This window comes from Typopeltis vanoorti, chromosome 8 (assembly GCF_054136105.1).
Source record: "Typopeltis vanoorti isolate ZY-2024b chromosome 8, IOZ_Tvanoo_1.0, whole genome shotgun sequence".
NCBI classification, from domain to species: domain Eukaryota; kingdom Metazoa; phylum Arthropoda; class Arachnida; order Uropygi; family Thelyphonidae; genus Typopeltis; species Typopeltis vanoorti.
In genome coordinates, this window is record NC_143556.1 from 74296155 (window position 1) to 74308529 (window position 12375).

The 12375-nt window shown below is 35.7% G+C and overlaps 1 protein-coding gene across 2 annotated transcripts in view; it reads right to left on the minus strand.

The window, feature by feature from the left end:
- The window catches only part of Unc50 (Unc50 RNA binding protein), a 130018-nt gene extending 121273 nt beyond the window's left edge, over positions 1–8745 (minus strand). The window contains exon 1 of one of the 2 annotated variants that reach the window (XM_090396770.1): positions 8659–8745. The gene's annotated coding sequence lies outside the window, so the exon portion shown is untranslated. The other variant, XM_090396771.1, reaches the window with a different exon arrangement.
- Between the last annotated feature and the right edge of the window lie 3630 nt (positions 8746–12375).

Sequence of the window (12375 nt, forward strand, 5' to 3'; positions counted from 1 at the left end):
TTCTCCACATTCCTTTAAAGGCTATGTGGAGGTCTCCTCTCAGTTATACATCTTTGACCCTTAAGCACCCCTTATCTAAATCATCCTGTGATATATCTACATCATCTTTATCAACTATTTCCTTCCCTAGTTTTGCATCATCAGCAAACAACTGATTATCCTCTTCAAATCTTTAAGCATCATCCAAACCAATATGATATAACATTGGATATCTAATCACACCAGAACACATGATTTACATTTATTAACACTCTTGTAGATAAATTTATATGTTGGTAATACGTAACTGTCAGATTTTAGGAAAAGACAATATATAATAGAATGTTAATAAAAAAACTTTAATTAGTAATACAGTTATATTACTATCTTCAGGGATCACAACATAATGATATGTGCATACGTGCACTAACACTAAGCAAATATGGCTGAAGAAAACAACTGAAGTCAGTCCTAGTCCTAAAGGTGCCCCCCCCTAGTGGGCTAAAAAGGGTTGTCTTGGCTTGGGCTGATGTTCTTAGAATGCAAGCTTCCCATATTTGGGGCAGTCTCATGTATCCAAATTTGTTGAGGTTTGTTTGGGATTTTTTTTTTTTTTTTTTTATAGAGCTGAGGCTAATTATAAGAATAATCTCTCATATTTGCACTTGCTGCAGTGTAATAAAGTGGCTTTCTTCTAGCGTATTTTGCGGTGGGTGTCCAAAGCATGCTCAGCAAGTCCAGAGTGGCTGTATTGGTGGAACCGGATACAGTCCTTATGTTCAGATATCCTGATATTAGCTGTCCTGCCTGTTTGGCATCTCTTATCTACTCCACTAAAGACTCATTAGTTGAACAATCATTTCTGGCTCAGTCACCAGCATACCATCTGCATTCAGTAGTTATTCATTAAAATTCATTCTTTCTTTTACTTGCAGCATAAACAATAGAATTCCTTTGAGTTGTCTTTAACTTGCAGAGCCAGTTTCTTTTCATACTCTGCCTTAGCTTTCTGTACAACACTTCTGATGCTTCTTGTCTGCTGCTTATAATTATTGTAACTGACGTTATTCTTATGTACGTAATATTCCTTCCACATCTTTTTCTTATGAATCTCTTGCTTGTTTAGATTACACATCAATTTCACTCCTGTTCTATTTATTCTTCAAACTCTTGGGACATATTCTGATATCTCATTTAAGTATTTTTAAACCCATGCACTGACGTTATCCTTTCCATCCAATAACCGATACAATGCACAAAAATCTGACGGAAATAGTTCATTATCCTTTAGTAATTGCATAAATTCCATTTCCATTTTGCTATGTGTCCTTTCTTCCTTCCAATCTATATCACCATTCTTGAAGTCTCCCATGACAATTGCTTGCCCTGCACTCATTGTGCTAATCTGCTGATGCATGTCATTCACATCTTCTTCTGGACCCCCCCCCAGGTGTACAGCAACAACCAACAATATATTGTCCTATTAGCCTCTATTTCATATCAGACAGCCTCAAATGAACCGTTGCCATCAGATCACTTACACTATTATTCTCAGATTTGGTCCCCAGGATTTGAAGGGGATAAATTAATTATGGAAAGGGTACAGAGGCAGATAACAAAGACAGTTTCAGGACTGTACAATGTTAGTTATGAGGATCAGCTGAGGAAATGTGGACTACAGAATTTGGTGAATAGAAGAAGAGGTGATATGATTGAGGCTTTTAAACTGTTGGGAAGTGGTTACACGGTTGACACTGGGGAGTTCTTTTGCTTGGTTGAACAGTGAGAAGGAGTGATGACAAGGGGCCATTCCTAAAAGATACAAAAGGAAACTGTGAGCAAGAGGGCGAGGAATGGTTTCTTTGCATGGAGGATGGTTGAACCATGGAATGCATTGCCTGATAGAGTGGCAAGAGCAAGAACAGCCAATGAGTGGTATGATAGACTGTTTCCTAGGAGGGATCTCCCACGATGAGTCTTGATAGACTTGCATTTCCTAGGAAGGACTGCCCACGATGATCTTTAGACTCCTTGGAGGCCTAAATAATAATAATTATATTTTTGTTGAAGTTCTTCAGCTATCATTAATAATACCCTCTTCCTACTCAATTTCCTCTATTTTCTCTGAAAATACATCCATTACATCTATCCCTGTAACTACATCATTCTCTGACAACCAGGTCTGACTGATGCCAATAATTTTTGGCAAAGTTGAGCTGACCAATGCTAAAAACTGCTTTCCTTTATTTCTGATACTTCAGGCATTCGTGTAAATGCATTTCAACATCCCCTTACACCCACAGTTACCCTTACATTGTATTATTACCTACTCATAGATTCAAAACATGGGAAACTGCGTGGATAGGCTTATGTGTTCGTCAGACATTTTTGTAATAGATTTCACGGTTTGATATGAACACAGATGGATAAGAAAATAACTATTTATTAACTTAAAAGCTAATATTTCGCTGGTATTATATCCAGCATCTTCAGAGCACACAACACAAAATACAAAAATGGGAACTGCACTTAGTTCTTCACAATCATTCCTGCACTCATACTTATTTATCCCAGGAGTGGCTATTTCCTCACAGTCGTTCCTACACTCACACTCATTTTTCCTAGGAGTGGCTGGACGCATGCTTAATTGTTTCCCTCTAATATCCTAGTTTCCCTGGTTTTGCACTTCCGAACTTTCAGTGAACAACACTTTCTCCAAGCACCTAAACTTCAAACCATTTAAGTGCAGTCCATCAGGCATATACAGGTCCTGATGTCCATCAAATTCATTCCTCACATTTATGAACTGCACACCATTCCTCCTGCACAATCTTCTTATTGACATTAGCAATCTTAGCAATTCTCAATTCTGTACTATCATACCAAATCAGCAGGCTTGTAATCTTTACTTTCTTAGTCTATTTTTGCTTCTTCTAACAACTGTTTAATATCTTCTCTCATTGCATATTTCTCATGTTTCAAATCGCTTGTGCCTACCAAAACAATTAATTCATTCACTTCTTTCTTCTGCAGACTTAGAGCTTCACTAACATCCTTTATCTTCACACCTGAAAAACATGCTTGCATCACTTTCTGATTAGTATACTTCTTATCATTGAATCCCCATAATCTCTTTTCTCTCAGTTTCTAGCACTTTTATGCATTTCCTGTTCACTCTTTTCTTTCATTTCCCGTCTTTCTGTTCTGCATGCTAATTGTTTCTCCAGGGGAATATTGGGTGGTCTCCATCAAAACAGTGCCATTACCTTTGTCAGCTTTCATGATTTCAATGCTAGACCAAGGAAATGAAGAATATATGTAGTTCTGATAATAGAATATGCAAAGAAAGGGTTTAGCTTTATATCAACTCTGTGAAATTCAAACCAAGTTTGTTAGCTTCATCTGAATGCAAGTCTCCGATGACCGTTTTTTACATCTACCATGAAATTGAAAAAGTATGTGTAGATGTGATAATACAGCATCCAGACCTTTTTATAATAAATGTAACTCTTCAAGAGTGAAAGGACTATTAGTTAAATTTATAACCTATTTATTACATATTATTATCATCATTTATTATTACATAGCACCTCCAGGGAGTCTAAAGACTCATCGACAGAGGACACCTATTCCACAACTCAATCCACCAACTACAACATCTACACCAACGCCATCTACCACTGGCAACCACGACTAGTATTTTCACAAACAATCATAAACATCCATGCCCATTGCAGGATTTGAACCCGCAGCCTTTTGGCTGAAAGCAGATACGCTAACCGATCGGCCAACAGGCCATACAGGCCAGCAAACACAGTGTGTCTGGCCTGTATGGGGATCGAACCCACAACCTTTGCATTATTAGCATGACACTCTAACCAAATGAGCTCACAGGCCCTAAAAGGCTTAGTAAAAGTTCCTCTAGTCGGCTACTAGAATTGAACTTAGGATGCTCTCTTCAGATGATTTAGCACCATGGATGGCATATGCCACTTTCACTGAGCTGCACAGGCACCATTATCATAGACAGAATGAGGTGGCAGTTGAATAAAGCAATGGCTAGTTTGTTCTAACGTTTCAAACTTGTGAATCAATCTACATCTGCAATTTAAGTGTGCCTGTCTGGCAGAGGAAAGAGAAATTCTACTAAATCAAAATGGTCATGATTAAGCTCAAGTTTCAGAATATCTTCAAGCTCAGATTTCAGCATTATTTGAAATGAAAATGCTTCTTGCTATAATAGATTTGATCTAATAAAGCTTTGCTAGCTTTTTGATAAATCCTATGTGCAGTACACAATTTAATAGACTTCTCAATTTTAATAAAATCAGGAATGACATCAGCACTGCAACAATGCTTTAGAAACAGAAGTTTGTTACATAAACTTACTTTTTAAATGCAGTTTTCCCAATCTTCCAACAAATTTCCAGTATTCTTCACTGTGAAGATCTATTGCTAGATGTTTTGTATAAATGTGTGTTAGACATAATGAAACTCTTAAAAAATGGTTGAAGGAAAAGAAAAGGAAATTAGAATTTATTTACAGCTTCTATATTTTGCTCACTAACATGAACACCATTCATGGTGAGTGCAAAAGAACTGGTTATCACATTTAAAATGTTAACACAAAATTGAGAAACAACGTGAGTCATACTTTCAAGTGTTTAAGTCGCAGCTGAGTGAACAAGAGACAACATTATTAAAGTTGCAAGGAACTAGGCCAGATATAGTTGTGTAATTTAAAAAATTATAAAAATAAATAATAAAAAAAGAACAATTTATAGAAATTACCTCCCAAAACTTGGAGATATGCATTCTGATATTATTCCTAATGCTGTTAAAATCGAGTTGGCTATTAAACTGAGAGAGAAAAAAAGGTTTTTTGGTCCCTCAAAACAAACTGGCCAGAAGAACACACATAATATATAGACACAGAATGAGAAATCAGAAAGAAAGGATTCTGCTCCTGACTCCAGCCCACATGTGGCATTTATTTGCTATAGACTTTGGGACCAACTTTGTGTGTATGTGTGTGGAAGTGATAAAAATCTACACCAGAAGCTGGAAGTTCAGCATTCATCAGTGCAGTAATGGTGGAGCAGGTGCTGGAGGATCTAAAAAGTGAAGCATTGGTCATATGGCAAATTCTAAGTTTAGGTACAATATCAAATATACAACTCAGAGAATCTAGACACATCGAGTTAAACAAAAGTAACAAGAAGTTACATTATCTTGGGTCCTGTAGAAAGAAATCAGTAGCAACCCACCAGAACAACATTTTCTCTGAATATGTTGAATTAATTTAACTTAGAAAGTTGCACTGTACTAATGAAAAGCCCATTTTTACCTTGTTCCCCATTTCATCCCCAAAAGTAACTGACACATTCAATTACAACATGAATAACCCTATGTCACTTCACAATGGCTGTAAACAAACCACAGTTTGCTTACAGCCATTTATTGAATGAAATTAGAAATTCAAAGACATCTGAGCACAAGTGAGAAAAAAATTGACTGAGTTTGTGTTACAGAATGTTTTGATGTTTAAAAGTTTTTTTTTCACTTGGTTATATTATAAATTAAAGATACCAAGAAATTATATTCTTGGCTCAATCCTTTATCCAAGTGTAAGCAAATAAAAATTTGCACATAAAGTAACATCACGACTAGGCTACTTGTATACAGAGGCAGATAACTTCACATTAATTACCTTAATATCCCATAATGCTATGCATCATGGGAAGGGCCACTAGTCAGACTGGTTTCAACCTTCATTGAGGTCTCATCAGTTGGAGCCGGACCCAGAAGTGATACCAAGGTTGAAGTAATGCAGAAGTCATATTTCCATATACAAGTAGTCAAAAGGTGTCATACCTTATTATTAAAATACTCTGGATTACAGAAAAATGTTTGAATGTTTTTTCACTTGATTTAATTCTTTATTTTTTAACAGAAATGTGTTCACACCATCTCCATTTACTTTCAAATTCAAATTTCATATACCTTGAGTCACAATTATAAAAGAGGAAATTAAGTAACAATTTAGTTTTAGTATTATTACCAATTAATTCATGATGAAATAATCCAAAGCCTATGAAAGCATATGTATTATTAAAAAACAAATTGTAGGATAGAAATTTTTGATTGTAGATCTGGATTCAGCATCTTGAAATATATTAGAAACACCTAAATTGAGATATTAAAAAACTTAATTTGTTCACTACAGTAATTAAAGTTCCTCATAAGGATACAAACTAATGAATATAATTTCTCACACCATTCACAACATCATTTACATTTAAGTTAAATAATAGATACCCATGAGCAGAATCCTGTGAGACAGCACTTATTTTTTCTCAGACACTGCTCACTCTCACTTTCTCTCAAATGAAAATGGCAAACAACTATCAGAAATATCCTTCAAAGCCAATCACATCATTAACATATAGTCAAATGCTCTCTATAGCAAACACCACTATAACAAAATTACTGAGTCATAGCAAAAGCCTTATACACTGCTATGAAGTTGCTAAAGTAAGAGTCAATTGTAAAAGCTCAAAGGATTACTTCAACATTGAATACATTGACAAGTAAAAGATCAGGAAGTAATTATCCTTCTTCATATGTAGATATTGAAAATTTTTTCATTTGGTTATACTATAAATTAAAGATGCCAAAGAAATTATATTCTTGGTTTCATCCTTTATCCAAGAGTAAGCAAACAAAGTTTGCACGTGAAGTAACTTCACAACTGGGCTACCTATATATACAGAGGCTAATGACCTTGCATCAATTGCCTTAGTACAAGTGCCTCTATATACAAGTAGCCGGTCATTCTGCAACATCCCACTAAATATCTTGTCTTATACACATCTATCTCACACCATATACTCTCAAAGCCATTTTGTGTTATTTCCAATGTGATTCCCCACCTTGAGAGGACACGATTCATCTCTTATGATGAATAACACTCCATCACCATGTTCATCTTCCCTATCCTGCCAAAATATGCTATGCCCTTCAATTTCTAATCCTTGTTAAAATATCCTACTCAGTAACCAAGTTTCAGTGATACTAATAATCTTTGGAGAGAGAGAGTTAATCAATGCCAATAGTTAATATTGTGAATCCATCATTATCTAAAACCAAACGTCAAACTTAACCAAAATTTTTGAAACTGATATGTAAACTTATAAGAATACTGTACAATCTCTGGCACTACTGAAGACACAAACTCTTCCCAGGAGCTTTTAGGTACTTTTGATTCAGGTTTCCTTGCCTGAGCTGTTTTAAATTGTTGGTTCATCAGAGACCAGGCAGAAACCTAAAGAGGGCATCAATACCATGGCAATTCCATGTCAGAAAACTGCATTTTACTCCATTATGGTTGCAAATTATAATAATTGAAAGAAAGAGCCTAAAATGCTTCAATTCAGCTTTATTAAGCTATTAAATTAATGGAGATTATAAACCCATCATTATATCACTGCCAGCATCTGAAACTGAATTAAAAGTTTCAAATTCATCTGAGAGCTTATGACACTACTTAAGACATAAACTGTCCTGGAGCCCACATCACCTTTTATTAGCATTTATGATATTAAGGTTTCATTTAACCATAAAGACCAAGAATATTCTATTTTCAATACTGTGGTGGAAAAGAGGGTTTCTGCCTTCTCAAAGTTCTTTCTGTTTCTTGTTTTTTTTTTTCCAATCCTTCCCATAATGCATGGAAATATACTGTACACATCTGAAAGGAAGTGTGCTGTGTATTAATGGATACTAAGGTCACTGATCTGAAGTCCACAGCTGCTACATACAAGTAGCCCAATTGTAAAAATACTTCATGCACAAACTTTGAGTATACTTCAGTAAAGGATTTAAATGTGAATATAATTTCTTGTCTAGTATAATTTCTTTAATTCATACTCAAATGTTAATGAACACAATACATTAAGATTTTTTAAAGACCACACACAAGCATAAGTTAATTGAAGTATTCAGAATGAGAAGATGGAGAGGAGAAAAAGAAGAAAACAGATTTATCTACGACCACGTCCATATACCATACATAAAATTTGCTAATACATTCAGAACAGACAAAAAGGGGTTTGTCGACATCAGAACAATTTGAAACATCACTGTACAATATATGTTTATGAAAGAATTTCTGATAACAGCTACCAAATGAATTAAGGAACAGGATGAGTCTTTAACTTCCATAGAGATGTATGGCTAATAACATATAATGTCCTGCAACGCGTACACAATCGTCCTGTGTCAGCCAATATAACATGCAATTAGCACGTATACTCCATCTTTATTCTACAATGTATACATCAATACATTGTAATTCATTTTTATTATTACATCCGCAATCTAGACCTGTGATATTCAAAACAGCCAAATAATAATACAACTAATATAAGTACAATATATACATGAGTCTTCGGACTCCTTGGAGGTGTCACGAATAATAATAATAATAATATACATTACTATGCATATATTGTCGCAAGTTAATAAAAAAGTGGCAGAATGCATACCAGTAAAAATATAACACTCCCATGAAATAGCTTTTTTTTAATACTCAGTCACCTATTCAATAAATAAACTGCAGTAATAACAAAATGATAAAAACATAATATATCGCAAACATCATTTAACCATATAGCATACTTATGTCAAAAACACCACTCTGTTGAAATCAGTGCCATCACGGTCAAGACCAACACATCTTGTGAATTTCTAACACGAGCACCAAAAACATATTACACGAGATTAACGGAATTTGTTTAAAGTATAAATAATAAAACGGATAACTGTTTATACACTTGTGCGTGGGACTGTGCATTTCTTAATATACTGCATCTCTGACATTCAAAAATAGCCTGCAAATTTTTCCGTTTGTATTGACTTTAATTTAATATGTGTGTATATCTATCTATCTATATATTTAATATGTATGTTTGCGTGTACACACAAACATCCGCATATATACACACACATCCCATCCTGTTTTCTCTTGCGTGTTAAGCTCAATGACTTGTCAGAGTCAAGAAACTTGTCTTCTTGGAACTTGAAAAACTGCAATTCCCATGGGAAAAAATCCTCATTCTTATTATGAGACCGACTAACTCACATTCAGTCGAAAAGTCCTGATAAAGATTTTTCATGTTTTAAACTAGATTCGAACTAAGATCTTTCCGATCAACGGTCATCGCAAAAACGGACTGAGTTAGGGACGTTATATGTATTTTATATATAGCCTCGATAAATCAAGTATGTGAACGAGAAAAAGTCTGTAGGATTGAAAGCGGAGGCCGTGAAAAGAACGGACCTCACGATGAGACCTGTTACTCCGTGAAGGTCATCGCGGAGTCATGTCCACTGAGCTTGTGTAGATCAGTGGTTATGGCATGCACGTCCACAATACTATAAAGCACGATGAAAGAGGGTTGTACGTTCGACCATAGAGAGCTATTCGTCGCATAACGTAAGAAAATCGACTACAGAATTCGAATCATTTCATAGTTAAGGAACGCCATGTTCTTTAAAAACAGTGATAGGGTTCAGGACCACAAGATGGTGGCACTTTCCAGTCACTTCTCTTCACCGCATATATAATTATCGGTAATTATATTGTGTATAGTTAGTGATAGCCTTGGACCAGTTATCTCTGATTGGCTACTGGTGGAGACTGAACTCATCCCTCAGTCTCCAAAAGTAAGATAGGATTTATTTACAATAATAACAATAACAGCAAATCTGTTAGCGCCTCTTATTCACCAAAGGTAGTAGGCGAGGACGTTTAACCCCGATATAACTTTTAGAAATGCGATTGTCAGTCTCAACCATTACCCAATCAAAGATAGCTGGCCCAAAATATCAATGATTTTAAAGTGAAGAGAGTAGCAGAAAACTGCGACCATCGCGTGGACTCTAACGCACTATAATTTGAAATAGTGTAGGTTCCATGGTCGATTTTCTCGATTTGCGAGATTAAATACCTAGTTTCTTCAAGGGAAAAACCCTGTTTTCCTGTATAGGGATCTACTGATGCAGTAACCCATAAGGAAGGCTTTGAATAATAATAATAATAAAAAAAAGTCCCTCTAGTTAACGTTAAAAATCGAACTATGAACGGTCTTTCTTCGGGGATTCTAGTTCTATGGATGAAAACGACATTTCTACGTGGCTACCCACCTACGCTAATAATAACAATAATAATTTTCCCCTTGACCCTTTATAATAATTTTTGGAATAGACTTTCCCCAGTTATCTTCATTTTTCATGTAAAGACTTAAGTACCACTAAGAACTCATGTTAGAGACGTGATAACATATAGCAGCACTGAGAAAGGATTAATAATAATATTTAATTCTTCCATTATTTCGTATAAGTCACTGAGATATCCTCAGAAAGTACGATATGAGACTTGTAACACACACACACACACACACACACACACACACACACACACACACACACACACACACACACACACACACACACACACACACACACACACACACACACACACACACACACACACACACACACACACACACACACACACACACACACACACACACACACACACACACACACACACACACACACACACACACACACACACACACACACACACACACACACACACACACACACACACACACACACACACACACACACACACACACACACACACACACACACACACACACATTCACAGGCTAAATGAAACACGTGGACGAAAGACTAAAGTCCTAACTAGTTAGAATATGACATAAACTGGGACCTCAAACTATTAGTTTTTCCCATATTTTGAGAAGTTCAATTCAACCATATTCATTCAAATTCAGCTGATTTTTGAGAGCAACTGCAGATTCTAAAAAATAGTGTTTTTTTTTCTAAATTTACTACATGGAGTATAATCTTTTATCAATTGATTCTATGAAGCACATCCGAAGTATCGTCTGCAAGGCCTGATTGACTATTCATGACCGCACACTAATTTTTTTTACATCAAAGCGGATGTTGGCTGAACATTCTGTCTATCCGTAGTAGGCCATCTTGCAAGAACAGGGAACTCATACTCCAGGAACTGAGAGAGGAAGGCTTATCATGAAAGCATTGTACCAGATTTATTATATCTTTCTCTTTTAGGCATTTAGTAAAAAGATGTTTTTAGTTCTTCTATTAATATTTTAATCATACGCCATTTGCTTACTCCTTTTATTCTCGTAAGGGTTTAAGTGCACTTATCCCTAACTATTATGAATACTGGTAGCAAGCCAATCCTTAACAGCTATCCCAAAGCTATCAGTGATCCTAATAATTATATGGAAAGTACATTTCCATATGATTATTAGTACTGTTATTATTTAGATCTGACCTTTGTGGAGTTAACAGGACTCATCACTGGAGGTTTATACTCTCTCGTGCAAAAAGATCACCGAACCGTGCATTGACCCCTTCACTTTTACTGCACTCACCACACATTCAGGCAATGCATTCTACTTATCAATCATGTTTCGTACAAAGTATTTGCTTCTTACTCCCCTGCTCGCACCTTCCTTATACTTCTTACAAGGATGGCCTCTAGTTACACCTTTGCTTCCTCTACTCTATGAAAAACTCCTCCGTTTTAATTTGGATACAAACCCTCACCAATTTATATGTTACAACTTTATCTCCTCTTCTTCTATTTAGAAGGCTCTGCAATTTATGTTCTTTCAATCTCTCCGTAAAACTCGAATTATTTCAGAAAATAATATATTGCGCTTGAGTTAAGGACAGCTAGGGAATACTGAAGTAATCTGCCATACTTTCTTCATAAGTTGCTGTTCGAAATCATTGATAGTTTTGCCTAACTGTCATGACTGCTGAGGGTAGTGTTTGGCTGTCCCAAGATTCCAAAAAGTTTAACTAAATTGCCTAATCTGTTCTCTTTGGAGAAGACAAGACAGTCGCCAATTATTTTGTACCACTGAGGTTTTTATTTTTTATTTTTTTCTGTATACCACTGTAACCTAGAGCCTGTGTAACTCAGTAGAAGTGGCGTTTTGCACTCTACGACGATTGACCGCGCGACGAAAGGCGTTCGAATCTAGTCGTCGACTAGAGGAACTTTTTCTAAGCATTTTCTCGATCGGTTCCCTAGTTAGTAGATCTCTGGCACGGATTTTTTCTTCAGGAAACTCGCGTTTTTCGTCCCGTAAACTCAAAAAATCGGCCGTCGAACCCACATTATTTTCAGACATAAGGAACCACTGCATCTATATGAAAAAAAAAAAAAAAATTTTTTTCCCTACTGTGAAATATTATTCAGTATTGCTATATTTCAAACCTATCATTTTTTTCTCAATCCTCTAAGTGAAATTTAGATTTGCT